This window comes from Schistocerca gregaria, chromosome 2 (assembly GCF_023897955.1).
Source record: "Schistocerca gregaria isolate iqSchGreg1 chromosome 2, iqSchGreg1.2, whole genome shotgun sequence".
In the NCBI taxonomy this organism is placed as follows: Eukaryota; Metazoa; Arthropoda; class Insecta; order Orthoptera; family Acrididae; genus Schistocerca; species Schistocerca gregaria.
Window position 1 is genome coordinate 299,036,643 of NC_064921.1, and position 26,850 is coordinate 299,063,492.

A 26,850-nucleotide genomic window follows, 5' to 3' on the forward strand; every position below is an offset into this window, starting at 1 on the left:
ATCAGTTATTTTGCTCCCCTAAGAGCAAAACTCCTTTACTACTTTAAGTGTCTCATTTTCTAATCTAATTCCCTCAGCATCACGCGACCCAAATCGACTACATTCCATTATCCTCGTTTTGCTTTTGTTGATGTTCATATTATATCCTCCTTTCAAGACACTGTCCATTCCGTTCAACTGCTCTACCAAGTCCTTTGTTGTCTCTGACAGAATTACAATGTCCTCGGCGAACCTCGAAGTTTTTATTTATTCTCCACGGACTTTAATACCTACTACGAATTTTTCTTTTGTTTGTTGTATCGCGTTGTTTTATTTTGTCAGATGACAGTCGCTAGATAGCCAGTATTTTGTTCTTACAAGGGAACCACCCCATAGCACCCCCCTCAGATTTAGTTACAAGTTGGCACAGTGGATAGGCCTTGAAAACCTGAACACAGATCAGTCGAGAAAACAGGCAGAAGTTGTGTGGAACTGTGAAGAAAACAAAGCAAAATATAAAAACTGAGTAGTCCATGCGCAACATAGGCAACATCAATGAGGATGTAGGTTCAGGAGCGCCGTGGTCAAGTGGTTAGCTTGTGCGGCTGCGAAACTTGAGGTCCTTGCTTCAAGTCTTCTCTCTAGGGAAAAGTTTAATTTTTTTTCATTTTCAGACAATTATCAAAGTTAGGGCACTCACACATAATCGACTTCGCTCTCCAACATTCCAGGACATGTTCAGATTTTCTTGAACATTTGTAGGATTTGACGGTCTACACTCGGAACAATTTGAAAACCTTAAAAACATATGTTTTGACAGAGCACAGGGAAAACTGTGCGACTGTGAATCTGTTCCATTCATTTGCTGCAGTTTATGTGACAAACTCTTATGTTTTCATCACTTTTTGGGAGTGATTATCACATCCACAAGAAAACCTAAATCGGGCAATGTAGAAGAATCTTTTTACCCATTCACCAAGTGCACAAGTTAGGTGGATGTACAACATATTCCTGTGATGTGAGGCACATGCCGTCACCAGTGTCGTATAGAATATATCAGACGTGTTTCCCTGTGGAGGAATCGGTTGAGCTATGACTTTGCGATCAAATGTTTTCGGTTCCCATTGGAGAGGCACGACCTTTCGTATACTAGTCGTACGGTTTTGCGGTGCGGCCGCAAGACACAGACACTAAACTTATTACAATGAACAGAGACATCAATGAACGAACGGACAGATCTTAACTTTGCGAAATTAAAGAAATTAAACGTTTCACCCGATGGAAGGCTTGAACCATGAACCTTTCGTGACCGAGCTGCTCACGCTAACCACGGGACCAGGGCGCTTCTGAGCTTTCGCTCTCCTTGATGTTGCCTATCTTGCCCATAGACTACTCAGTTTGTATATTTTGCTAATTTTTTTCATAGTTCCAAATAACTTCCTCCTGTTTTCTCGATTGATCTGCGTTCAGTTTGTCAAGGCGTATCCACTGTGCCAACTTATAACTAAATCTGAGCGGGGTGCGATGGGGAGGTTCCCTTGTTTGTTGCACCAAGTTACTCGGGTAAACATGGCTGCCCCAAGGCTTGCATTTGATGAAAGGAAGTCAGTTTTGAAGTGGTATTTTAAGTACCAAAACATTAATGAGGTTCAACGGCAATGGCGAAATGAGTATCAAACAGAGCCACCGATACGTTTAACCATTCGTCGGATTCGAGACAAATTTGAAGCCGAAGGCTGTGTTACAGATGTACTCAAACAACGATCTGGACGACCTGTAACAGTAACAAGTCCAGCTAACTCCCGTCGTGTGTTACAATAATTCACTCGCTCACCACAAAAGTCTGTGAGACAGTGTGCCCGTGAAACTAGAGTGAGTCGCAAAGTGTTCGGCGAATTTTGAAGACAGCAAAGGTGGGAGTGCTACATCCCACGATTGCTACATGAAAGGTTCAAAAAATGGTTCAAATGGCTCTGAGCACTATGATACGTAAGATCTACGGTCATCAGTCCCCTAGAACTTAGAACTACTTAAACCTAACTAACCTAAGGACTCACACAACACCCAGCCATCACGAGGCAGAGAAAATCCCTGACCCCACTAGGAATCGAACCCGGGAACCCCGGCGTGGAGAGCGAGAACGCTACCTTACGACCACGAGATGCGGGCGCTACATGCAAGGAACGAGGAAGACCCAGATCGTAGAATGGTCTACTGCGAGTGGTTTACTAACATGGTGCGCAGCTATGAAGAGTTTGCAGAGATGATTGTGTGTTCTGATGAGGCACAGTTCAAACTCAATGGTACAGTAAATCGCCACAATTGCATCTACTGGGCCGCCGAAAATCCGAACGTCCTTGTAGATAAAGCCGCGTATTTGGGTATTTGGGTTGGGTTGGGTTGTTTCAGGGAGATCAGACAGCGAGGTCATCGGTCTCATCGGGTTAGGGAAGGACGGGGTAGGAAGTCGGCCGTGCCCTTTCAAAGGAACCATCCCGGCATTTGCATAGAGCGATTCAGAGAAATCACGGAAAACCTAATTCAGGATGTCCGGACGCGGGATTGAACCGTGAATTTGCCCGGAGTAAATGTGTGGTGTGGGTTGTCTTACCGGGGCTTGATTGGGCCATTCTTCTTTGACGGCACAGCTGCCGGTGAGGTGTGCCTTCAGAAGCTTCAGACATCCATTTCACCTGCCATCCGAGACTTGTATGGAGACGGAAGAGTTTACTTTCAACAAGATTATGCCCCAGCCCACTACCAGAATCGTGCAACGGAATATCTCGACGAAAATCTACCAGGAAGATGGATAGACCGTAGAGGTGCTGCGGAGTAATCACCACGTTCCCCAGACCTAACTCCTCTGGACTTTTACCTGTGGGGAACAGTAAAGGACGTCCTTTATCGACAAAAGCCACGCACATTGGATGAACTTTGAGAATCCATCGTATATTCATGTGCAAATATCCAACTGAACATGTTGCAGTCAGTAGTTCGTGTTGCAGTTCGGCGGCATCGTTTTTATGTGGATGTTAATGGTGACCATTTCGAACACGTACAGTGATATCTTTAAGTTGGACTTTAAGCTACACTTTCACCAAAAATGAGACAACTCCGTCAATTAGTTTGAAAGTTATGGACTTCTAAACAGTGGATACATTTTTCTGGACCCCTCTGTATATTCTATAAGACATACGGCGCTGTTGCAGACCCACGGAATAATGCAGATAGAGATGTAGAAATTGCCACACGAACCCGAAATGACTTGGGACTCTAAACCAAAAAAATGTGCAAAAATTGGTCAACAGATGGCATTGGACAACAGCATGTCAGTGACGTCAGATGAAAATCGTGTATAAAATGAACTGTAGTAAGAGAGGGACTCAGACCATACCTAGACTGGCTGTTAAACGCCTGCTGGAAGGTATGACTTTCATTCAAGGTGGCGCTCCTCCCCATATTGATACACGTGTGTAAGATGTCTTACGCATATCGTTTGGTGAGAACCGCGTGCTGAGCCGCCATGTCCGGCCTACTTACCCTCCCTGGTCCCCAGACCTCAATCCGTGTGATTTTTGGTTGTATGGCCACTTTTCGTATCATCACATGAAACCCCATCTTTTCGTCATTTTATGCACCTTTTTTGGTTTCAGTTCAGCCACATATCATTTCAAGCCAGTGTGTAAATTTTTACCTCTCTATCTACATTATTCCCGTGAAGTATTCAAATGTTAACGGACACTTTGGTCACCCTGTATGTTACTAAATACCGGAAAGTGTCATCCAGTCACAGTTGCAAGTTTCCTGCCTAACAGCCTTCAGTGTAAAAAGAAAGAAAGAAAAAATAATTATGTTCATCATTTCCGATAATTATTGACCGACTTCAAAAAGTTCAAATGCTGTCATGATATACTGATTAAGAGGTATAGTCTTACGTTAAAGGTTTACGCAATAAGTAAAGTATTAAACATAGAAACCGTGTGTATGTATTGAGGTAGTGTGAAGTGTGACACATATAGCATGTGTATCATTTAGCTTCTCTTCATCTAGAATTTGAGAACGAGTGCACTTAGCCACTTCCTAAAATCTTTACAAACTTTACACATAAATTCAAACCTTTACGAAAAAAAATAGTGAAAGGGAAGAACTTTAGATTTTGACTACACTTCCAGTAAAACTTCGATATTAGAGGCACAACGTTTTCATTTATTACATCTTTATTTTAACTCTATTCGTAACACATTTTGCAGGCAGTGCCTATATGTATCACCGATTGTGCCCGCATAATTATTTCATAGCTCTAACATAGTACAGGACATAAACGTTGGTATACGAGAACAGCTGGCTTTTCTTAAAATGGAACGCAAGGGCATAAATGTTGGTATACGAGAACAGCTAGCTTTCTTAAAATGGAGCGCATATTACCAAGACTATACTCTTTAAGTATTTGATAATGAGGGCACTTATCGCTTTCCAGCCTACTTCAAACGTAATTTCAAATCTCTTCTAAACTTTTTTTCGCTTACATGACCAAAAAAATTTTAATTTTGATTTTTCATTAGTCCTGTTGCTGAATAATCCGCAACTAACATAATAACTTTTTTGCGTTATCAAACATAAACGTTTCCTAGAGGTGTTTTCCGCCTATGCAACTAAATGAAAGGCAGTTTGCTTTGTGCCATACGTGTTTCGCTTCTTTCATTTTTGAAGCGTCTTCAGTTGCCTGTAATACAAATTTCTCTTTTTACCTGTAATAAATGTATTACGTAGTGGTTAAAACATGTTACTGTGTTACATTTTTGGTCATTTTTTTCTCTTGTTTTTCATATTAGAAACGTCTTTTCCACCACGAAATTATCGTTTGGTGTCAAATCTAATTTCCAGTGTTGTTAGTCCATATGTGTGGCCCTGGAGAAGTGTTCATTCGGTCCTTCTGCTCCAGCTGCAGATTTCCGCGGTTTTTCCACCCACATTTATTATATCTCACCATTAGCACTCATCATTTTGTGATCTATATGTGTGTGTTTACAGAGTGTAACGTTGCTAACTGTCGCTGTGTGTGTATCTTCCGTCTTTTGTTTGTGTTTTCTTTTTTTTTAATAAATGGGTATTTGAGTGTGTGTGTGTGGGGGGGGGGGGGGGAGGTCTTCGTGAAAGAGAGAGAGAGAGAGAGAGAGAGAGAGGTATAGGGATAGAGACAGAGACAGAGACAGACAGACAGAGAGAGAGAACGAGAAAGAAGGTTGGGGAGAAAGATTCATTAATTATATACTCGAGCTCTCTTTCAGATTTGTTATTGTCTTTTTAGCTAACATTATTAGGGAATTACTGCTTACATTTATTTGGTCATTAATTACTTTCATTTCCGTTGCAAGATCTCTCTGTTTGTAAATGTGACTGACTAACGGACATGACTAACAGAAAGCAAAAATTCCAGGCACATTTACAAACAACAGGCAAACCAGATTAACACCAGGGAGCTGGTATTTACTTGTTAGAATGCCAAGAATGTGAAGCTTTATATCTGGTAATAACGGACAGGAATTTCAAAACTAGGTATACAGAATGTATAAGAAGCTGGAAGTATGAAAACAACCATTCTACCTTTGCCGAACAGCTGATAAAACGTGGACATGAACCATTCAACATGAAACAAGACATAAAAATTGTTAGAGCGAACAATCACAACAAAAAGCTCCTGACATTACAAGAAAACTTACGCAAACAAATGTAAAACATAAAACCATATACACAACACAAACAAAAGACGGAAGATAAGCAAACAGAAGCAGATGGCAATACTATACTTTGTAAACACACACATATACATCAGAAAATGAAAACTACAAGTGACATGTGGGTGAAAAAATGCCTGAAATCGGCCAGCTGGAGTATCAGGTCAGAATGAATACATATGGACTAAAGACACTGGAAATCTTTAGTAACACCAAACGATAATTTAATATCACAATATTTGTGCTACAAAGTTGCTCCTGATTTGAAAAAGATGACAAAATGTAACATAGTAACATATTGTAACTACTGCATAATACATTTATTATATCTATAAAAAGAAACATGTATTAAAGGCCACTGAAAATGATCACAAATAAATCAAGCGAAACGCTTATGGCACAAAAAATAAACTGCCTTTCTTTATCTGCACAGACACAACACACCTTCAGGAATTTTAAAGCAACTAAGGATGACGGAAAACGACAAAAAAGACGATAAACGTTTGACATGCTTATCATCAGGTATTTAAACCATTAACTCATTTGTAAAATAATCACATGCTTGAAGCTGTTTCATACTCGAAAGGGGGGGGGGGTTGAGTTGGTTTTACTGGTCTCCTTAGAAATAGGTTGGCTCGGTTGTTGTGTTGAATTGTACCATGCTACGGTTCCAGATGTGTGGATTCCGGGGCAATCGTGAGATTTGTATCGGTAACTTACAACTCGTTTCACCTCTGACATTGTTTGACAATGAGAAACATGACGAGCTGCACCGTGGTTCGGAATCCACACAAAAATATAAGTCCATTAATGGGTGTAATACCCATGATCACAATGACTTTACTCGATCATGTTTTACACAGGGAAATATACCCTCAAGTAGCCTATTTTCTGTTACGAAATCAACTCTCTCATATGCCTCTCGATTAGATTGATGTTGATTGCATAGTTTTCATGAATGGTAGCTTAGCTAATACCAGCAATCACCGTCACACGATGCTCTCTGTTTCCTAGTTTTATTATAATGTCCCATAGGTTACAAGGTGTCTTTGACTGAACCCTACGACTTACTAAGTGTGCACAAATCGGTTTTTATACTCAATACCTTGAATTTTTTAAATGTAAAAGTGGTCTCGGTAATTGTAAGCTTTCTGTCTAATTATTTGCCCTAAATTCCGACATTTAGGACCACAATGTAAGACTATTACTTCATAAAGTGAATCATGGATATGTGAAATCTAATATCTGTATTCATAGTACTCCTTTGTTCATAATCCAGACAGGCTTACTGCGTGAATTAAACTGTACGTCATAGTAAATTCCGTCACATAAAAGCTAAAAATGTGACTGTGTTCATCATTCCCTCACAAACACACCAAAGGCAATATGTTTCATAAATTTAAAAACCCTGAAATATGTATTCAGTTGATCACAGGTTGGGAATTGCTTTCACATGAAAAAGACCTGTCTCTACTAAGGGCGTAACTGATGAGGACACTTCCATACCAAGACGGAGGATCGGAGTTTAACGTTCCGTCGGCATCGAAGTCATTAAAGTCTGAGCACATTCTTGGAACGTTTCAAGGATGGGAAAGCAAATCGGCCGTATCCTTCCAAAGGAACCATCCCGGCACTTGCCTAAAGTGTGTTAGGGAAATCACGGAAAACTCATGTCTGAATGGCCGGACGGGGACTTTACGTAGTAAGTGCAATCATGTACAATACTTACGATTATGCGATCTGCCACTATTAAGCTTTCGAAATTAAGCTCACGAGAAGCAGCAACATTGGACGTGAAAGACAGGAAATGAATAATGTGTTGGACGTGGCTGGTCATGGAATGCACGATCACCGTCTTACCTTACGATCAAAACTTGAAATTTTTGATACAAAGAAAAGACATGCTGCTATAAAAAATGGGACCTTGGGAAAGTGAACATTATTAAGTTCTACGCTAATTACGAGTATACTAGTGCTTGGAATTTTGTATGAATTTAAAATTGTACTTGTGGAAATATAATTAAAAAATTATGATCATTCTGCTATTTGATCTATTCCAAAAACCTCATGAGAGAAGCTTACAACACATAAAGAGATGAAACGGAGAAATTTTTGTAAGAATCTCTTGAATATTTTCTTAGAAAAAGGAACATACATTATTTTCTGAAAATAAAAATTCAGATTTCATTAAAAAGAAGTTGAATAAAAATAAACAAAGGATTTGGTATGTAAATTTGTTACTTTCATGTAGAGCGTGGTACAAAATGTCATTGAAATATCTCAGAAACTGGGGATTTGGCGCATTTTTGAAATAGTATGTGTTATTCATCAACGTCCCCCCTTAACGTGACCCCCTGCCAAAAGAGTGAATAACCATCTTTTGCAACGCAGTCCGCTGCGAGAGCCCGCTGCGAGTGGTGCAGGATGAGAGCCAGCGAGATTGTGGACGTACCGACAAAGATGTGGATTTCCTATGTGCTCTTGACTTGGTGGGTTTTCACTCCATAACACAATTTAAAAAAAAGTATTCTATCGTGCCGAGGAAAAACTAGCTGCATGGGGTGAACATAGTCCCCAAACATAGACGCATTACTTGTGCTGATGCATTGTCTTTTCCATAACAACGAGATCAGCCAGGGAAAGTCACGAAAACATTTTCCAGACCACAGCGCTACCTCCTTCATCCTGGATACCTGTGATTTCACATCTTCTTGCCTTACGCGGCAAAGACCATTTGCCAGACGGGAATAAAACGTGATTTATCTGACAAGGCCACCTGTCGCCGTACAGATTGCGATCAGTTGCGGTATTGGAGTTCAAATTCCAGCGTTAGTCGCCGATGAACAGCAGTCAGCATGGGAGCATGAACCAGTTGTGTGCTGCAGAGACAGTCAGTTGCTCAGCAGTAGCGCCTGTATTGGCCTGTACACAACTCTTCAGCCATCGTTTACCCATGCCATCTAAGCCTAGTGGCACACCACGGCAGCACGACAACAGTTTTCAAACACAGAGCACTTGCCCGCGAAAGGCAAAGGTCCCGATTTCGAGTCTCGGTCCGGCACACAGTATTAATCTGCCAGGAAGTTTCAGTTTTCAAACGTAGTCGTTTCGGGAAAGCCTCCACCCTCTGGCCCGAAAGCCAATGATAATGTCTTTTTCTACGTCAGATAATTCGCTACATCTCCGCATCACCACAGTGACTGCACTGTTTTCCGCATCCCCCGACACGCTGTCAGTGCTGACACCAGACGTCTGTGAGTGGTTGATGCACGTTGCCGTCGAACATAGGTGGTGGTCACATTAATGTTACTGGACAGTGTAAGAATCTAGACGATACGTAAAACTAGAATCGACTGAACCCAACCGTTTTCAATCGATTATTCTTGCAGACAGGTCATACTATTAAAAAAATGGAATTAGTAATTCAACTGACACGTAAAACTTCAATCAACTGAGCGGATTGTTTTCCAACAGCTCATCGCATCGATTTTTTCATTTAGTTGCTCCCATGATATTCTTCACGGGTTTGCAGCCGGATCATGTCGTCGTCCAGACAGAATATTTCGGCGGACCAGCTGGCCGCCATCCTTAGGTGAGTTAATGCTCGCGCACTGCCCCGCCTGAACTGAATTCCAGCCATTTTTTAAGAAAAGAGATGGGGCCCCTCCACGCCCGCACCAACGTGGTGACCAAAGCAAAACTTCTACTGTCACCTCCGTAAACATGTTAAATATCTAGTAAGTGGATCACAGGATGCTGGGCTTTGATGTTATCCGTGCGTCTGTGTAAGACTACACATTAACACGGTCCATCAGGTGATAGATAGTGGACGAAACGCGAGTGAGGGTAGCGATTTGAAGAGCAGAGGGAAAAAAGTGCCATGGCTCGTGCCGTGGGAAAAAAGCCTCTGCGACAGAGGGATGGGTAGTAAGAGCAGTAGTGGCTTACTAGCTGCGATAGTTCATGCAAGGTTGGATTTGTTAGTATAGGTGTCATGCATCATTACCGTGGCAAGCGATGGCGATGTATCCCAGTTGCTGCTACATTCCTGGAACAATCAAGACCGTTATACAGTAGTGGGAGATCGGCCATAGATCATCTCACTGTGTGGGGGATGTGTGGAGCTTGTCTGCATGCAGTGTACGGTACGGCTTCCCTGCGTGGTGCCAGTTATTCGGCAGTGTATTCCAGCTGGATATCCAGTAATGGCGTCTGATTAACAGGGGCTCATCTGTACCGTTGTGTTTGCGTGTGCTTGGCCATAGATGTTAGGTACTTACAAGTATGTCTTTTGGTCTTTTATGTTTCCACCTATGGTTGTGGTCGTAGTTCCCCAGATTCAGAATAAACGGGTTCTGCGAGTGTCTGGCGTTTCTGTATAGTCTTGCGTTGAGTTTGTGGATTACCTCCGTGAGAGTCTGAAGTCGGTATTCCCGGTGAAGGTCCGCGATGTGTGTGTATCGTCGAGCATTGCTTATGATTTTGAGTGCTTTGTTTTGTATGAGCTGCAGACGGCGCAGCGTATCCCCAGACAGGAGCTGCGTACGTCATCAGGGAACAGATAAGTGTCACGTACATGGACCTCGACACCCTTCTGTTCAGTGTGCTACGCCTGTTGAGCATAGGATAGAGCTGTCTGAGCCTCGCGCTAGCTCGGTTGGTCATGTGTTGTATGTGGTCCCCCCAGAGTAATTTCCGCTCCAGACAGACGCCGAGGTATTTGACTTTCTCGCGGAAACGTATTGGGCGTGCATGTAGAGTTATTGGTCTGCAGTAGCTGTGTTTACGCAGTTGCTTCGGTCTTCTAGTGAACAGAACGGCTTCGCACTCGTCGACGTTTACTCTAACATGCCATTTCTCCAACCAAGGCTCAGCCACTCTGAGTGGAGTCTTTGGCGTGACGTAATGTTTGATGGTTTCCAATCTTGCGCAAGGATGGCTGTGTCATCCGCGTAGATTGCCCTCGTTGTGTTTTGTGTGGTTGGGAGATCGTTTATGTAGAGGTTAAACAGTATGAGCCCTGGGATGCTTCCCGCGTGTATATTGTGTCGTGTTGATTGTTTTCCCTGCACGTCCTGTCTGTGAGGTATGAGTGTATTAGACGCACCAGTCCGTCGGGGAATCCCGCGTCGCTGAGTTTGCGGATGAGGCCGTTGTGCCATAGACGATCGAAAGCCTTTTCGATGTCCAGGAACACCGCCCCTGTAGCTTTGTTTATGTTGAAGCCATATGTTATGTGTTCAACGACCCGTAGGAGTTGTTGTGTTGTGGAGTGGTGATTCTTGAAGCCGAATTGCTCTGGTCTCAGGATGTCATTTGTATGCAGTGCCTAGTGATGCGTTTGAGAATCACCTTCTCAACAATCTTATTGATCAAGCTCAGAAGGCTGATGGGTCGGTAATTTTGTGGGAGGCTGTGGTCTTTCCCCGGCTTCCTGAACATCAGGACCTTGGACGTCTTCCAAAAGGCGGGAAAGTGTTGGTGTTTTAGTATGTCATATGTGTGTTAGGTACTCAGTTGCTTTACCCGTGAACTCCTGGAGGACACGGTTTTGAATGCCATCATGACCAGGGGCTTTCCTAGCAGCGGAATGCTTTGTAGCCCAGGAGACTTCGGCTGTGCTAGCATGTCGAATGTCGTCGCGCGATGGTTGGGCTACAATGCGTGTAACCTCTTGGTCAGCAGCAAGTGTGTACACTGGATCTGATTGTACCAGGTTCGGTATCAATGACGCTGCGAGTGTGCGGGCCATTAGTTCTGCTTTCTCTTCCGCTGAGTGTGCAGGTCCGTCAGGCCCTTGAAGCGTTGGGGTGTATATTTTCTCCCTGGTGAAGTCGCGGACTAGTTGCCACACGCCAGTTCGTGCGGCGTCCAGCCCTTCGAGTTTTTTGTTCCACTGTTGTGTTCTATGTATTTGTATCTTGTCGTGTATGATGCCCTGTAGCCTGTTAATGTGCCGCTTGAAGTACGGACGCCTGGTGCGCTGCCATTGTCTCCTGAGGCGATTCCGCATTGAGATTAGGGCCAGGATTTCCTGGAGCACGGCCGCACTGTGTTGTTGTGAGGTGCGATCAGGTATGGTGCCTGCCATTGCGTCCTGAGCGGCGTTAGTGAGGGTTTCTACTGCCTCGTCTATCGAGCGTTTCCTTGAACAATGTCCAATTCACACGCCCGTACTCCAACATCTTGCGTTGCTCCATGTGCTGCAGTGTTTCCTCAATGTATAGTATTACAGGTTGGTGGTTTGAGGTCAGATCGTTTTCAACGGCAACGTTGAGTGTCGATGTAATGCCCTTGATGAGGGCCATGTCTATCACGTCTGGCATGTGTCCCCTCTGATAGCGAATGTGCATCGGTTCAGTCGGCGCTAGTATAATGTAGTTTTTGCCTAGTGAATGTTCGTACAGTTTTTTGCCGTTGGGATTTCATATGTGTGAATTCCATTCTGGGTGTTATGCGCTCAGATCTCCAGCGACTATTACTCGCGGTGAAATGTTCAGTGATGTGCTGATATCGCGTGTTGAAATGCCTACAGGGCTGTTGTATACCGATATCAGTGTGTTGTAGGCTCCGTTGAACTTGACTCTGACTGCCGTAGCCTCGATTTTTTCCAGTTCAGGGAGCTCTATGTTTGTGTGCTCAACGTCTTTGTGTATGACGATTGCAGTTCCACCTGCCACGGCGTCGCCCGGTCGGTCGGTACGATAGACACAGTAGCCAGGAAAGTTTAATTGTTTGTGCGATTTAAGCTTAGTCTCGCTCAGTAGCGCTCCATGAACGCGGCAAATTCTGCCCTTTTGTTGTGGATCGAGTCTGCATTCCAGAACAGGATCTGTGATAGTGTGTGCGGGTTTGCGTTATGGGCCGGGTGTGGTATATTATTTATGTAAGAGTGTTGTGATGGCAGTGTGTATGACAGCCCAGTATTGCCCGGATTCGGCGCTCATGAGCTGGGTGATGAGTGCAGTGACGGCCGTCAGTACCTTGGTAAGGATTTGAACGGACGTGTGTCGAGGGAACAGTGTTTCCAGTATTCCCCCAGCCTGAGGTGCTGTTGTGAAGTTAGCGGCCGCTTGTGCGGGTATTGGTGTGTTGTTCGGAGTGGCATTTGTGTTTATGTTTTGTGACAGAGGTTGTGGCGCCTGTGTTACTTCAGCCACAACGACGGAAACATTTATACGCCAACGGACAGAGCACCGCGCATGCGCGAGATGGAAGGCAGCGCCTCCTGGCGACAAGTAGACACGCAGCGCGCCGGTGGGAGAAGACGGCAGAAGCGATAAATCGCAGCAGCACTAGTTAGAAGAATCAAATGATCGAAAAGAAGACCGTTGTTGTTTAATGTCGGACAAAATCGGATTCCAAATATTACTTAGAGGAAGCCCTTTGTCCCTGTTAATAATATTACTTGATAATCTAATTTCAAAGGGCTCCCAATAGCGAGAAGCAGGAGAGATCAATTGTGTCTTGTCTTACATCATCCTGTGTCCTTCGGTAAGGCAATGTTCCGCCACTGCCTACTTCTTAGGCTGGAACAACCGTGTGTGGCGATGATGTTCCACACACCGGTCCTGAATAGTTCGATAGTTTGACCAATATACTTCTTTCCACAGTGACACGGAATTTCATTAACCCCGGGCTACTCAAGTCCAAATTATCTTTGACTGAGCCAAGAACGGCTCTAATCTTGATCACCGGCGTAAAAACCCTTTTAATATCAGATTTTCTTCAAATTCTTGAAATTTTGGATGACGTACTTCCCGCAAAGGGTAAATAAGCAAGAGCTTCAAAAGTATCCTCTATTGGATCGCGTGATGGACCAGTCTGAAAAGCACGGCATATTTGTTGTTCCGTATATCCATTCTGTTTAAAAACAATCTTCAAATGATCATGATCTTCTTTCCAATGTTCCTCGTCAGAAATGGCTTAAGCTCTTTTCACCAGAGTCAGCAAAACTCCACTACGATGGTACGGTGGATGACAGCTGGTCGCATGAAGATAGCGGTCAGTATGAGTAGGCTTCCGATACACACTATTCCAAAAGTCCCATAGTCCTTTCTTTGAACTAAAACATCAATAAATGGAAGTTTATCATCACTTTCAGTTTCCATAGTAAACTGAATACTCGGATGTAGACAATTAAAATGATCTAAAAGGCGATTCGAAGCATCAATTCCATGTGTCCAAACCATAGAAATGTCATCAACGTATCTCAAAAAACACTTTGGTTCAAGAAAAGAAGTTTTGGGTCCCATGTACTCAAAGTCTTTCATAAAAAGGTTGGCGACTATGGGGAACAGTAGACTCCCCATAGCCACTCCGTCAGTTTACTCAAAATATACATCATTAAAAAGAAAATGCGTTGAAGTCAACACATGACGACATAACTTGGTGGTTTCTTCATCTAATTTCTCGCCGATTAGTAACAGGGACTCTTCAAGAAGAACCCGAATAAAGAGAGAAATAACATCAAAGCTGACGTGCAAGACTGGCCAGCTTCTTGATTTTATTGGCCGCCTTTGTGTCAATATGATTAATTCTGGCAAATTTAGGGATAATACACTCATCCCGACATCGCAATAAAAACACAAGTGATCTCAGTAACTTCCTTTTCTTGTTGCTAAAATTATCCAACTTTCTAACAAGACTCACCATCTCCTCCCCGTAGAGATTGTGGATGTGATTTCGTAGACTTTCCCGGCGTAATAACTGCTGATATTCTTCACGGGTTTGAAGCCGCATCATGTCGTCGTCCAGACACAATATTTCGGCGGACCAGCTGGCCGCCATATTCAGAAGAGTTAATGCTCGTGCACTGCCTCGGCTCCCATCATCAGGTACCCTCTCGCTCCCCGTGTTTCGTCCGTATTACATTCAGGTATAATTTCATCAACAAAACCATGTAACTCAAGGGCCGGAATTAAGAGATATACGCTACTGGACGCCTAGCAGGTAGTAAAATCAGGACCCGTATGTACGCTGGGGAAACTCCTGCCGTAAACACGAGCGCAACCTCCGGAGTCGTGTGTCGGCCCGGAATTAGCAGAGTTTTGGTCGTTACACAGACAGCGGTAGCGGTGTGCGGCAAGTTAACGCCTGTCCGGCCTAAACTGCTTGCGAAACGGGAACAGGAAAACTCTCTAATCGGCAGGGTAGCGGCACTCTTCCCCGGAGGGAGGGAGGGGTCCAGATTAGCGATGCTGTCGCGTCCGCACGGTGGCGGTCCGGGCCGGCGCTGCCGTCCCAATTTCTGGCCGCCGCCCCCACCCTGCGCCACAGCACCGAGCGCTCTCAGAGGGTCACCTTAATTAACGCCGAGCCACGTCACCCGCAAAGCCGCCAACGAGAGCCTGCGGTCAGCGGGCAAGGTTACTGCAGCGCGCGCCGCCGCCTTCCTGTTGCACCGAACTCACGTGTGACTCGTCCGACGAATCTTTACAGCAGAGCAGCCGGCGCGTTGACGTTCGCCGACGTACTGCAACGGGCAGGAATTTGCCCGTGTTTTATGGCGCCTACCATACTTAAAATCTACTTGGATGGCGATAACAGAGAGAAGACCAAGATACTGAATTCGGTCTTTTGAATCTGAGTCACCGTGGAAGATCGTAATGTCGAAATAGCAGATGTTGAGATAAGTGATCGTGAAATACATGAGCAGCTGCAGTCGTTTAATAACGTTGGAAGGCGTATGGACAGAATAAGACATCTGTGAGATTCTACAGAGATTACGCGAAAGAATTTTCTCTATTTCTAGCAGCAGTTTCCAGTAGCTCACTGGAACAACGATGGGAGCCTAGCGACTATAAACGAAATCTTTGATAACATTCGATTACAGGAAACGCCCTAGGACAGATGCGCTTAGATGTAGGCCTATTTCGCAGTCTGTTGCAGAATTTACAACAAAGTTGGTAGGACATATCCTGTATAGGCCTATATTGCTCACGTTAATCTGTTTCAGAATAACGTAACATGTTTTATGTTCACGTGTTTTGATGCCCACATGTTATGATGCTTTTGGAGCACTAAGAGGTCTCTATAAAAGTCAACATAGAATCTGCAAACAGAGACCTTGCGGAACTCAGCTAGCTCTATTGCTCCAAGAGATCCAGAACGCAGTAGCTACCGGCGCTCGTTGTTACCGTGTTCCTCGATTTCAGAAAGGCATTTCATACAGAGACGCTCTGTCGGTTTTCGAAAGAAATACGAGCTTATGGAGTATCAGAATACATTTGTGACTAGACTGAGGACTTCCTTGCACACAGAACTCAATACGTTGCTCTTAACGGAACAAATTCGACAGATGTAAAAGTAATTTCAGAAGTACCCCAAAGAAGTGTGATAGGAGCTTTACTGTTTCCTTTACATACAAATGATTGAGAGAAATACGTCGGAAGCCCTATGAGGCTGTTTACAGAGATTCGGTTCTCTAAAGGAGGTAGAAACGTCAGAATGACTGATAACTGGTGCTGCGATTAGTAATTGATCTTGGGCGTAAATAAATATAACACAATTTTGTATAAAAAGGCGAAGCGACCCAGTATTGTTTCCCTGAACAATTGGCAACAGATCACTGAAAACTAACTTTCGTGAAATTTCTATGAGTAACCATCTGGAGTGACATAAAATACAACGACCACATAAACAAAATTGTAGGACCAGCAGAGATTTGAAAGGACTAATATTAGTATAGTGCAATTCATCCTTAATAGAAGTGCCTTACAAAACACGTTTTTATAGCTTCTTAAATATTGGCCATCCGCTGAAACTTTTACCAGGGTGGAGTAATAGAAGAGATATACCGGATCGGACGAAGAGAGCCACGTTTCATCAAGGGATCGTTTAGCCAGCGGAAAGCGTTACGGAGATGCGCAACAAATTGCAGTAGCAGACGCTACAAGGGAGGCGTTTTGCAGCACGAAGATGTTTCCTATTGTAAATTACAAGAGAGCACATTGCATGATCATTCGGACAACTTTTTACTTCCTCTCATATAGGTCTCGTGAGAAAAAGAAAAAAAAAACACAACGATAAGATCCGAGAAATTAGAATTCTGAGCTATACCGACAATCATTCTTCCCAAATAGCCCTGAGCACTATGGGACTTAACTTCTGAGGTCATCAGTCCCCTAGAACTTAGAACTACTTAAACCCAACTAATCTAAGGACATCACACACATGCATGCCCGAGGCAGGATTCGAACCTGAGACCGTAGGGGTTGCGCGGTTCCAGACTGTAAAGCCTAGAACCGCTCGGACACACCGACCGGTCATTCTTCCTACACGCCCTCTGCGAATGGAACACGGAACGGAGGTTACCGATAGTGGTACCAGAAGCAGCTTCCACCACACACCTTGAGCTGGCTAGTGAAGTACAGATGTAGACGCAGGAGTAACAGAAGAAACCGTACGATATTGAACTAAATCTTCGACCTCTGACCACGTTACTGTCAGAACCAAGTACTTTCAAAAATTCGAGGAATATTTGACTTATAGAAGCCAGTAAGGGTGCAACATTTTATGTGCTTAATAGCATCGCTAAAGTTTTCAAACACATTAAAGATTTTAAAGTCAGATTCAGTAACACCACAACATTGTTCTCCAACGACTCGGTTATATACAAGGAAGCTTCGTCGTTGAGAGATTACAAGGACATGGAAAAGGACTTGTACAATACTTTCACTTCGTGTAATTAAGAGTAGCTGTCATTAATTGGTCATAAATTAACTTAATCTCTTTAACTAAATGAAAGAAAGCAATAGTATTCCGTTATTAGATTAGTGATGAACGTATTCTGAATGACACATCGTAAAAATGAAATATGATGTAGTAAAATCAGTATTAAGGAGGGTGAATGGAAGATCCAGATTTATTCTAAGATTTTTGGGTGAATATATTTCATCTGCAAAGGAAATCGCACGTAAGACGCTAGTGTGCGTGCGTGCGTGTGTGTGTGTGTGTGTGTGTGTGTGTGTGTGTGTGTGTGTGTGTGTGTGTGTCAATTCTTATGAGACCAAAATGCTCAGGTCATCGGTCAGACGCTAGTGTGACAAATTCTAGTTTATTACTCTTGTACTTGCAGTCCTTATCAAGTAAGGACGATCACAGCCATCAAACGAATTAGAATCGTAATAGGTCGGTATAGCACATAAAAAAACCTGTACGTGACGCCAGAGGGACTTAAATTTGAATCTTTGGAAGACCATTATGCTGCTACCATCGTTAATCTCTCCTACATAACATGAGAACGAGGTAGGACAGAACTTCTTTAGATGTACATAGACAGTCATTTCTCCCTCCCTCATTACAGATATTGAATAGGAAAGATAATCTATAACACTGGTACGATTTACATTCCGCCATGTACGGTATCGGTAATCCTGCTATTACAAACTTTAGACTCACTGCTAGTCCCGCTCTGCCAAAATGCCAACAGACGCCAAACTGGAGTGTGAGTTAGTGAGGTCCTCCAGACAGCGGCGGCAGTCTGTGTACTTGCTATCGAAAGGGCGTTGGTTGCATGTTGCTTGTTGGTGTGCGTCTGGCCTCTCTCATGATAAGCGCGCTTGATCCAGCGCATACTATCTATCTTCGGGCTACATCTTCGCCGGTCGCTGTGCTGGTGACAGATTACGAAACACAGTGACAATTTTTTGTCAATCATCATCAGAGGAGATGGAACATGGGTTCATCACTTCGAACCAGAAACAAAACGGCGATAAACGGAGCAGCATCACACCACCTTCCCTTCGAAGAAGCCGGTCGCTGTGGCCGAGCGGTTCTAGGCGCTGCAATCGGGAAGCGCGCAACAGCTACAGTCGCAGGTTCGAATCCTGCCTCGGGCATTGATGTGTGGCATGTCCTTAGGTTAGCTAGGTTTAGGTAGTTCTAAGATCTAGGGGACTGATGACCTCAGATGTTAAGTCCCATAGTGCTCAGAACCATTTGAAGCTTCGAAGAAAAAGTACCTTCAACGTGTAAAGTCGTAGGGCGGTTATATGTTACTCTGAAGCGGTTATTCTATTTTATGTCCACCTTCATGGTACAACTATTCTATTGCGCTACTCACCAGATATTGAAGAAATAAGTTCAGCGTGATGGTCGCCACAAAAATCCAAAAGAACTTTTCCATCAGAACGCAAGATCTCATGCAAGTCGATCCACCCGATAGAAGCTCACAAAACGTCAGTGGACTGTTCCTCCCTTTCATTTTACAGCCCGAATTATGTCTGACCTAACGAAGGATTCACTGCGCGGAAAGCAGTACGTGGATGATGAGGGGGGGGGGGGGGGGGGGGTGTTACTGATCCTGCAAGACGTTGACTCCGACTGCAATAGAGTGGGTCCATGCGGGCATACAGTAAGGTGTCGTAAAGCCGTCGCACTGAACGGAAATTATGTTGACAAATAGTGTTTTCTATCCAAAGAACCTGGAAGAACAGCTTAACGGAATCGACAGTGTCTTGAAAGGAGGATATAAGGTGAATATCAGCAAAAGCAAACCGAGGATAATGGAATGTACTCAAATTAAGTGACGTGATCTGGGGAATTAGATTAGGAAATGAGACACTTAAAGTAGTAAATGTGTTTTACAATTTGGGAAGCAAAATAACTGATGATGGGTGAAGTAGGATATAAAATGTAGACTGAAAATGGAAAGGAAAGCGTCTCTGCAGAAGGGAAATTTGTTAACATCAAGTATAGATTTAAGCGTCAGAGCGTAGCCATGTATGGAAATGAAACATGGACGATAAATAGTTTAGACAAGAAGAGAATAGAAGCTTTCGGAATGTGGTGCTATATAAAAATGCTGCAGATTAGATGGGTAGATCACATAATTAATGAGGAGGTATTGAATGGAATTGGGGAGAAGAGGAATTTATGGCACAACTTGACTAGAGGGGATCGGTCGGTAGGAGAAGTTTTGAAGCATCAAGAGATCACCAATTTAGTATTGGAGAGCAGTGTTGAGGGTAAAAATCGTAGAGGGAGACCAAGAGTTGAATACACTAAGCAGATTCAGAAGGATGTAGGTTGCAGTAGGTACTGGGAGATGAAGAAGCTTGCACAGGGCAGAGCGGCATGGAGAGTTGCATCAAACCAGTCTCAGGACTGAAGACCACCACAACAACGTCAATATCAAAACGTCTGGGGAATAATACGGCGTACTGAAATTCTAAATAAAGCCAAGAATCTGCTTTCAGAAAAAAATGTGTTGCGTTATATACTGAACGACCCTCGTTCATAAAGAACCCTCTGACACACATAAAGTGCCTTACAAAGTACAGATGTAGATGTGTAATATAACGAAAGCGACTTGGTAGTAGTCTCCGTAGCGAACTGCCGTGTGGGCAGAAGTAAAGGAGACGGCAGCTGGCACTGTGCTGCAGCTAATTGCGTGCAGAACCTGCGCCGTCTTCGGGACGCAGCAATATCCTCGTCATTACAACCCGCCGGCTGCGGGCTGAAATAATTAGCTGGTCGTGTTTGAGCGACTATGTGGGCGGGGAATGCTTTCGGCCCGTTATTAGCGGGGCTGGCATTCAGATACCGGGCTCGAATGGATTATGTAAGTCGCGCGCGCGCGAACCGGCGGACAAAAGGACCGCAATTTACGCCACACACAGGGCGGCGCGGTCCGCTGACTGCTAAGCGCCGGCAGAATGAACTGCACGCGGGTTTAAGCGGCGCTTCTGTGGCTTCCGAAACGAGCGGTAGATGAAACAAACGCCGTCTCGTTGCTCATTATGACAACGGCGGACGCGGATGTGCCAATTTGGGAAACCTGAGAGGGAAACAGGTTAATGGTGCACGAATTATACCGATACTGGACGTCACGGGAGAAATGGTCAATACTCACAAGGGGAGGCCACAACGTTTGGAGCGCGGATTTTCTGTAAACTTCGTACATTCGTAGTACTCCATGAGGACAACAAAATGTGTAAGCAGTAGAGCGTACTTCTCAAGCGTTACTGAGAAAATCGCAAGATAATTTCGATCGTCAAATGTGAAGCGGTGGCAGATGAGTGGTGCCGGAACGGTAGCCCAGCGTGTTCGGTCAGAGCGTTAGCCACCCTTTTTAATAAAAAAGCTGAACCAACTGATCAACGAATAAACTGAACGGGTGTCATCGGACGTCCACCCTGAACGAATTCAACGAACAATATAGAATAAAACGAAACAAAAAAAGTGGTTGGCGTTCAAGCCACGTAATCGCTGGATCGCTGGATCGAGTTCCGTTCGTCAGGATTTTTTTTTAATTTTTTATTTTCAACACAGCTATATTACAATTGATCTAAGGGGAAAAATACGTGTAATCGGATGAACTTTTATTAAATTTACAATTTTATTTGGCAGTCTAGTAATTTTTACTATCACAAATAATACGAGTATAATATTCATAACTATCGACTAATTAAAGACCAAATGCATAAAGTGATACTGAAAATTTATGATTGTCCGTGTCTTCAAAATTGTTCGTATTTAATCTAAAGAGAACGACCGAGCGAGGTGGCGCAGTGGTTAGCACACTGGACTCGCATTCGGGAGGACGACGGTTCAATCCCGCCTCCGGCCATCCTGATTTAGGTTTTCCGTGATGTCCCTAAATCGCTTCAGGCAAATGCCGGGATGGTTCCTTTGAAAGGGCACGGCAGATTTCCTTTCCTATCCTTCCCTAATCCGAGCTTGCGCTCCGTCTCTAATGACCTCGTTGTCGACGGGACGTTAAACACTAACCACCACCACCACCGCCACCGAAAGAGAACGCTAAATTGCTTCTCGGAAGACTCTATTTAAAATTCACTCGATACTGCATAATCAATTACCAGCGCCGATTTTTAAGGAAATACTGCGTTATGAATGATTTGCTTCCAAATTATCTGAAAGAGAGGTTTTTGAAAATGTTCAAAATGGTTCAAATTGCTCTGAGCACTATGAGTCTTAACATCTCAGGTTACTTAGATCTACTTAAACCTAACTAACCTAAGGACGTCACACACATCAATGCCCGAGGCAGGATTCGAACCTGCGACCGTAGTCGTCGTGTGGTTCCAGACCGAAGCGCCTAGAACCGCTCGGCCACGCTCGCCGGCTTGAAAATGTTAACGAGGTTTGTTTTTCCACGGAAAACTTCAAAAGACCTTGCGTATGCGGAAGCATAGCATTTATTCAATGAAGCTGGTGCCATTTATGTTTTCCATGTTTTTACGAAAAGTACCACCCTGCAGCTTGTACTCGTAATGCCGAAAGCGAAGATTAATTGTCCATCTCTAAAAAGTCGCCTGCCTATGCCGGTCAAACCTTGCAAGTAACAAGTAGTTTCGGGCTCCTTCCATATATAATGGATTTCTCAAATCACGGACAAGCGCATTTTCAGGATCACTTTGTGCGTTTGGTCGTTTACTAGTCGATAGTTATGAACATTATATTATTTGTGATAATAAAAATTAGTAGACTGCCAAATAACATTGTAACTTTAATAAACGTTCATCCGAAATCACGTATTTTTCCCATTACATCAATAGTAATATAAATAGGAAAGAAAATAACTCTGTTGAAAATAAAAAGAAAACAGACGAACGGGACTCGATGCAGTGATTACGGGGCTTGAACCCTAACCACTCGGCTCCCGCCGCTTCCTGGTAAAAATGGCCACGCACAGGTACATATTTGACGACCGAAATTATCTTGCGATTTTCTCAATAACGCTTGAGAAGTACGCTCTACTGCTTACACATTTTGTTGTCCTCATGGAGTACTACGAGTGTACGAAGTTTTGCAGTAAATCCGCGTTCCAAACGTCCTGGCCTCCCCTTGTCAGATATATGAAAGGGGCGATCATTTGAAACAAAAGCTTCATATCGCCATATGCACTATTCCCAACGTTTCCGAGATAGGACACTTTTTTTACTGAATTTGGCGAACTGTGGACTGCAAAGAAGTTCAGCTTTCTTGGCGTTTCTTCTCCTCCCATAACATATTCATTTATTCGCTTCTTTCTTTTTCTCCTCCTCTGAAACGATCCGTTTGGGACTCCTGGTTGGTGGTGTTTTCTCTTGAAATGATTTTGAACTGTTTGCTTTGAACTCTCTTCTATCGTGGACCATCTGTGGTGTAATTACAACATCCATTGAATCTCTCTCTATCTCGTCTACCCATTAAACGTGTCCTTTAATCCCACGATGCAGCTGAAGATCCTTTTAGTCAATGTGCGTTCATCCATCTTTAATAGGTCTGCATGGAACAGCTAACTGGGCTTCCTCGTTGTGTCCATTATCTTTTCAGTGTATTGTAGAGCTCTTCGTTTTTCCTCTTCCTCCAGGTCCCACGGTCAACTGTAGTGCATTTGCGTACCCTTGGGAAAATATGTTGTGTTGCTTCTGTGAGTGCCTCTGCGAGTTCCCTATTGAGGACAGCAGCGTCCATAGTGTGACTAAGCAGTTCATCTAGTAAATTCATCTGCAATTTGTTAGCCTCAGGCTTTGCCGAATCTGTATAATGTCTGGCGATCTTCATGGCTAATTAGTTCTACTACCGCGACCAATAAAGAGATTTTAGTAAGTGCCGTTGAGACTTTTCCTCTCACGTCTGATGAAACATGGAGCGTCTCAGTTAGGCTGGAAGTACATTGCAGTCCGCATGGCGAAAGCAACGTCCTCAACGTGTTCAACAAGTGAATTTTCCAAAAGATGAAAGTAATTCTGTTTCGATATTGGCTCTTCTAAAATGACCAGATGTATCAACACGTTCCGATCGTGCTGCGCCAGACACTGATCAAAAGCAAACTTGGAAGTTTGTAGCGTGTGGGCCGGCCAGTGTGGCCGATCGGTTCTAGGCGCTTCAGTCTGCAACCGCGCGACCGCTACGAATCCTGCTTTGGGCATGGATGTGAGTGATGCCCTTTGGTTAGTTAGATTTAAGTAGTTCTAAGGCTAGGGGACTGATGACCTCTGATGTTAAGTCCCATAGTGCTCAGAGCCATTTGAACCATTTTCTAGCGTGTGGATTTTCCTGCAATCACAGACGAGTAATATCTGTGTCGTTGATTCCATTCCATATAACCTTTGCCTCGTCAGTGAATAGTATTAATGGAAGTAAATGACAATTCTCATTTAATCAAGTGACAAAATTCAAGTCGTGTTCCATTGTCAATAGGAAGATTGTGGACATGCTGTATTTGAAACGGGTAAAACTTTTTGTCATATTATGTCCGCCATAAAGATGTTCGTGGTTCACTGATAGGAACTACAAGTGGCCTTGCGCTGGTAATAGGACTACGTTGAACCATTTCAACAACGTGCTGCTGTTCCTGCACCAGTTGCTGAGCCACACGCTCCGGAAAAAATGGGAACTTCGAAGAATATCTGTTTCACGTAATGTACAGAGAACTCTGGTAAACACTCTATGATCAGGAATTCGATGTGTCGAACGACACTGGCAGCATTTTCGACAGCAACTGGAGCACTATCATCGTAGAAGCCGTAAACATAGGTAAAAGGTAAAAGAGGTTGGTGCATAAATTACATAGGTGCGCATCACTAACCCAAAAAGAAATGTACATTACATAGGTTTTGTCCATGAAACCATTCGGAATAGTGCATATGTCCATACGCACATTTTTTGTTCGAATGTGCTTCCATGTGATTTCCTTGAATATTAACCATTCGTCCTGGGACGCTCTGCGTATTTAATGGACTAAGTGTTGCAAAATCATGAGACTCAAGATTTTTCAGGAAATGCGTTTAATATATTCAGTAGTCCCGAATGGTCCTTCATACTGAAAATATCATACTGATGGTTTAACCTAAATGGTTCAAATGACTCTGAGCACTATGGGACTTAACTTCTGAGCGGTTAGACACTGGACTCGCATTCGGGAGGACGACGGTTCAATCCCGCGTCCGGCCATGCTGATTTAGGTTTTCCGTAATTTCCCTAAATCGCTCCAGGCAAATGCCGGGATGGTTCCTTTCAAAGGGCACGGCCGACCTCCTTCCCCGTCCTTCCCTAATCCGATGAGGCCGATGACCTCGCTGTCTGGTCTCCTTTCCCAAAACAACCAACCAACCAACTTAACTTCTGAGATCATCAGTCCCCTATAACTTACAACTACTTAAACCTAACTAACCTAAGGACATCACACACATTCATGCCCGAGGCAGGATTCGAACCTGCGGCCGTAGCGGTCGCGCGGTTCCAGAATGAATCTCCTGGAACCGCTCGGCCACCCCGGCCGGCGTTTAACCTAAGATTGGTAGTGTAACTATGTTGGAAATGGCACAAAGTTTTCTCCTAAAACAAAGCAGGTGGACTAACGGCAATTTTAAAATGATATGAGATGCGGGAAGGGGGAAACCTTTGAGGCTATGTTAGTATCTTAGCGTCCAATTTGCAGGTAGTCTGGTTCCAGGCGCTACAGTCTGGCGCCGAGCGACCGCTCCGGTCGCAGGTTCGGATGCTACCTCGGACATAGATGTGTGTGATGTCCTTAGGTTAGTTAGGTTTAATTAGTTCTAAGTTATAGGCGACTGATGATCTCAGAAGTTAAGTCGCAAAGTGCTCAGAGTCATTTGAACCATTTGCAAGTAGTCTTCATGGGTACAGTTGGTAATTTTGAAGTGAAAAGGCTTTCCTGACGTATCAGATAGATAGAGAATTACACGAGAAAAGCTGATGTGCCTCTCATTCGAGCATGGCTTGATTCGTTCTCGACTTATGACTGCATTTCGATGTATCTAATTATTAACAGCACATAAGACCTCGCTTTCATAAAAGGTATTACTCGAATGACTAAAACCGAGTAAAATCGTTCTTAAAATACGAAGACGTGTCTGTTCTACCAACCGTCAATTTCATTTATCTTTAAAACAGGCCATTCGTGTAAAATCGATGCTTGAAGCTTAAAAGATACGTACACTAGAAAAGTACACGTCGCTGAAGATACGTTACGGAGTCTTTTAACAGACGGTTACGATCAGCAGTTTCACAGGTTTTTTATTTGGGAAAAGGTAAACGTTTACAAGAGAGGTACACCTTGCAGGTATTTCGGCTACGTTCAAATGGTGTATGAAGCAAAGTTTTTCCATCTTCTACTCAAGAGTTTGAATCGGAAACTCGGCGATACTGTTTCCAGCCTGTAGCTGCTCCCGGCCGCTAATTCCCTGGGGTGTGGTAACACGCGGTCTGTGCTGTGCTGTACTGTAGGTCACAGGTCAGCGGCTTAGTGCGGGCATGCCCTTCTGTCCCCGCGACTGCAGTCTGTGTCAGCGGTAGCTGCGGTGGCGGCGGCGGCGGTTGTCAAGTGATGAGCCAGCGTCCGCTACTCCGGTGGACTTCAATCGCGTTTCACCGCTCAAAGTTACCCTCATACTCAGGACACTGGTGTTGGTATCGCATGCAGAAACTCTGCATTGATTCCCAGGGCAAGGACCCGGCAGAGGTGGTTTGCTGTTGCGTTCCTCATGAAATGCGATAACAGCAGATAGGGATCTGGGAGTGGAAACCACTGAGCCCATGGAATCCAATACCATAACAAACTTTGTCACAACAATTATTGTATACACGATAGCAATAAGTACACCTGACCAGAGAAAATAACAAGTCATAATCACCTTTAAAATTTTACATACAGGTATAAACACACGTATATTAATTAATTGATAAATCACATCTGATAAAGCAGCTCTGGAATCGTCACTTACTTTGCGGGACCAATGTTCAACATTCAAAGCTTATTCTTTACATTTAAAATCAAAAAATCACAAGCATTATATTAAAAAAAGACCACTATGAGCACATAAATTAAAATCTCATGAATGATGGAGCTGAATCCGCTAGACATTTTAAAAGAAGTGTACAGAAAATCAAAAACACTCCGTCCCAGCAACCGGCCCGTACTACTGGGGTTGAGGTAGCGCAGTTTAAGCCTCCATTAGATGTCGCTGTACAAACAGGAAGTCGCTCCACAGAAAGCGCGCGTAACAAAAAGCAAATACACTTTCTTAAAACAGATGGACGCCAACCTGTTTCAAGTTTGGGCTTTAGATGCCGAAGGCCCACTCGTGTACCCTTGATGACTGCACGACGCAAAGCTCTACGCCTCGATTGGGCCCGTCAGCACCGACATTGGACTGTTGAT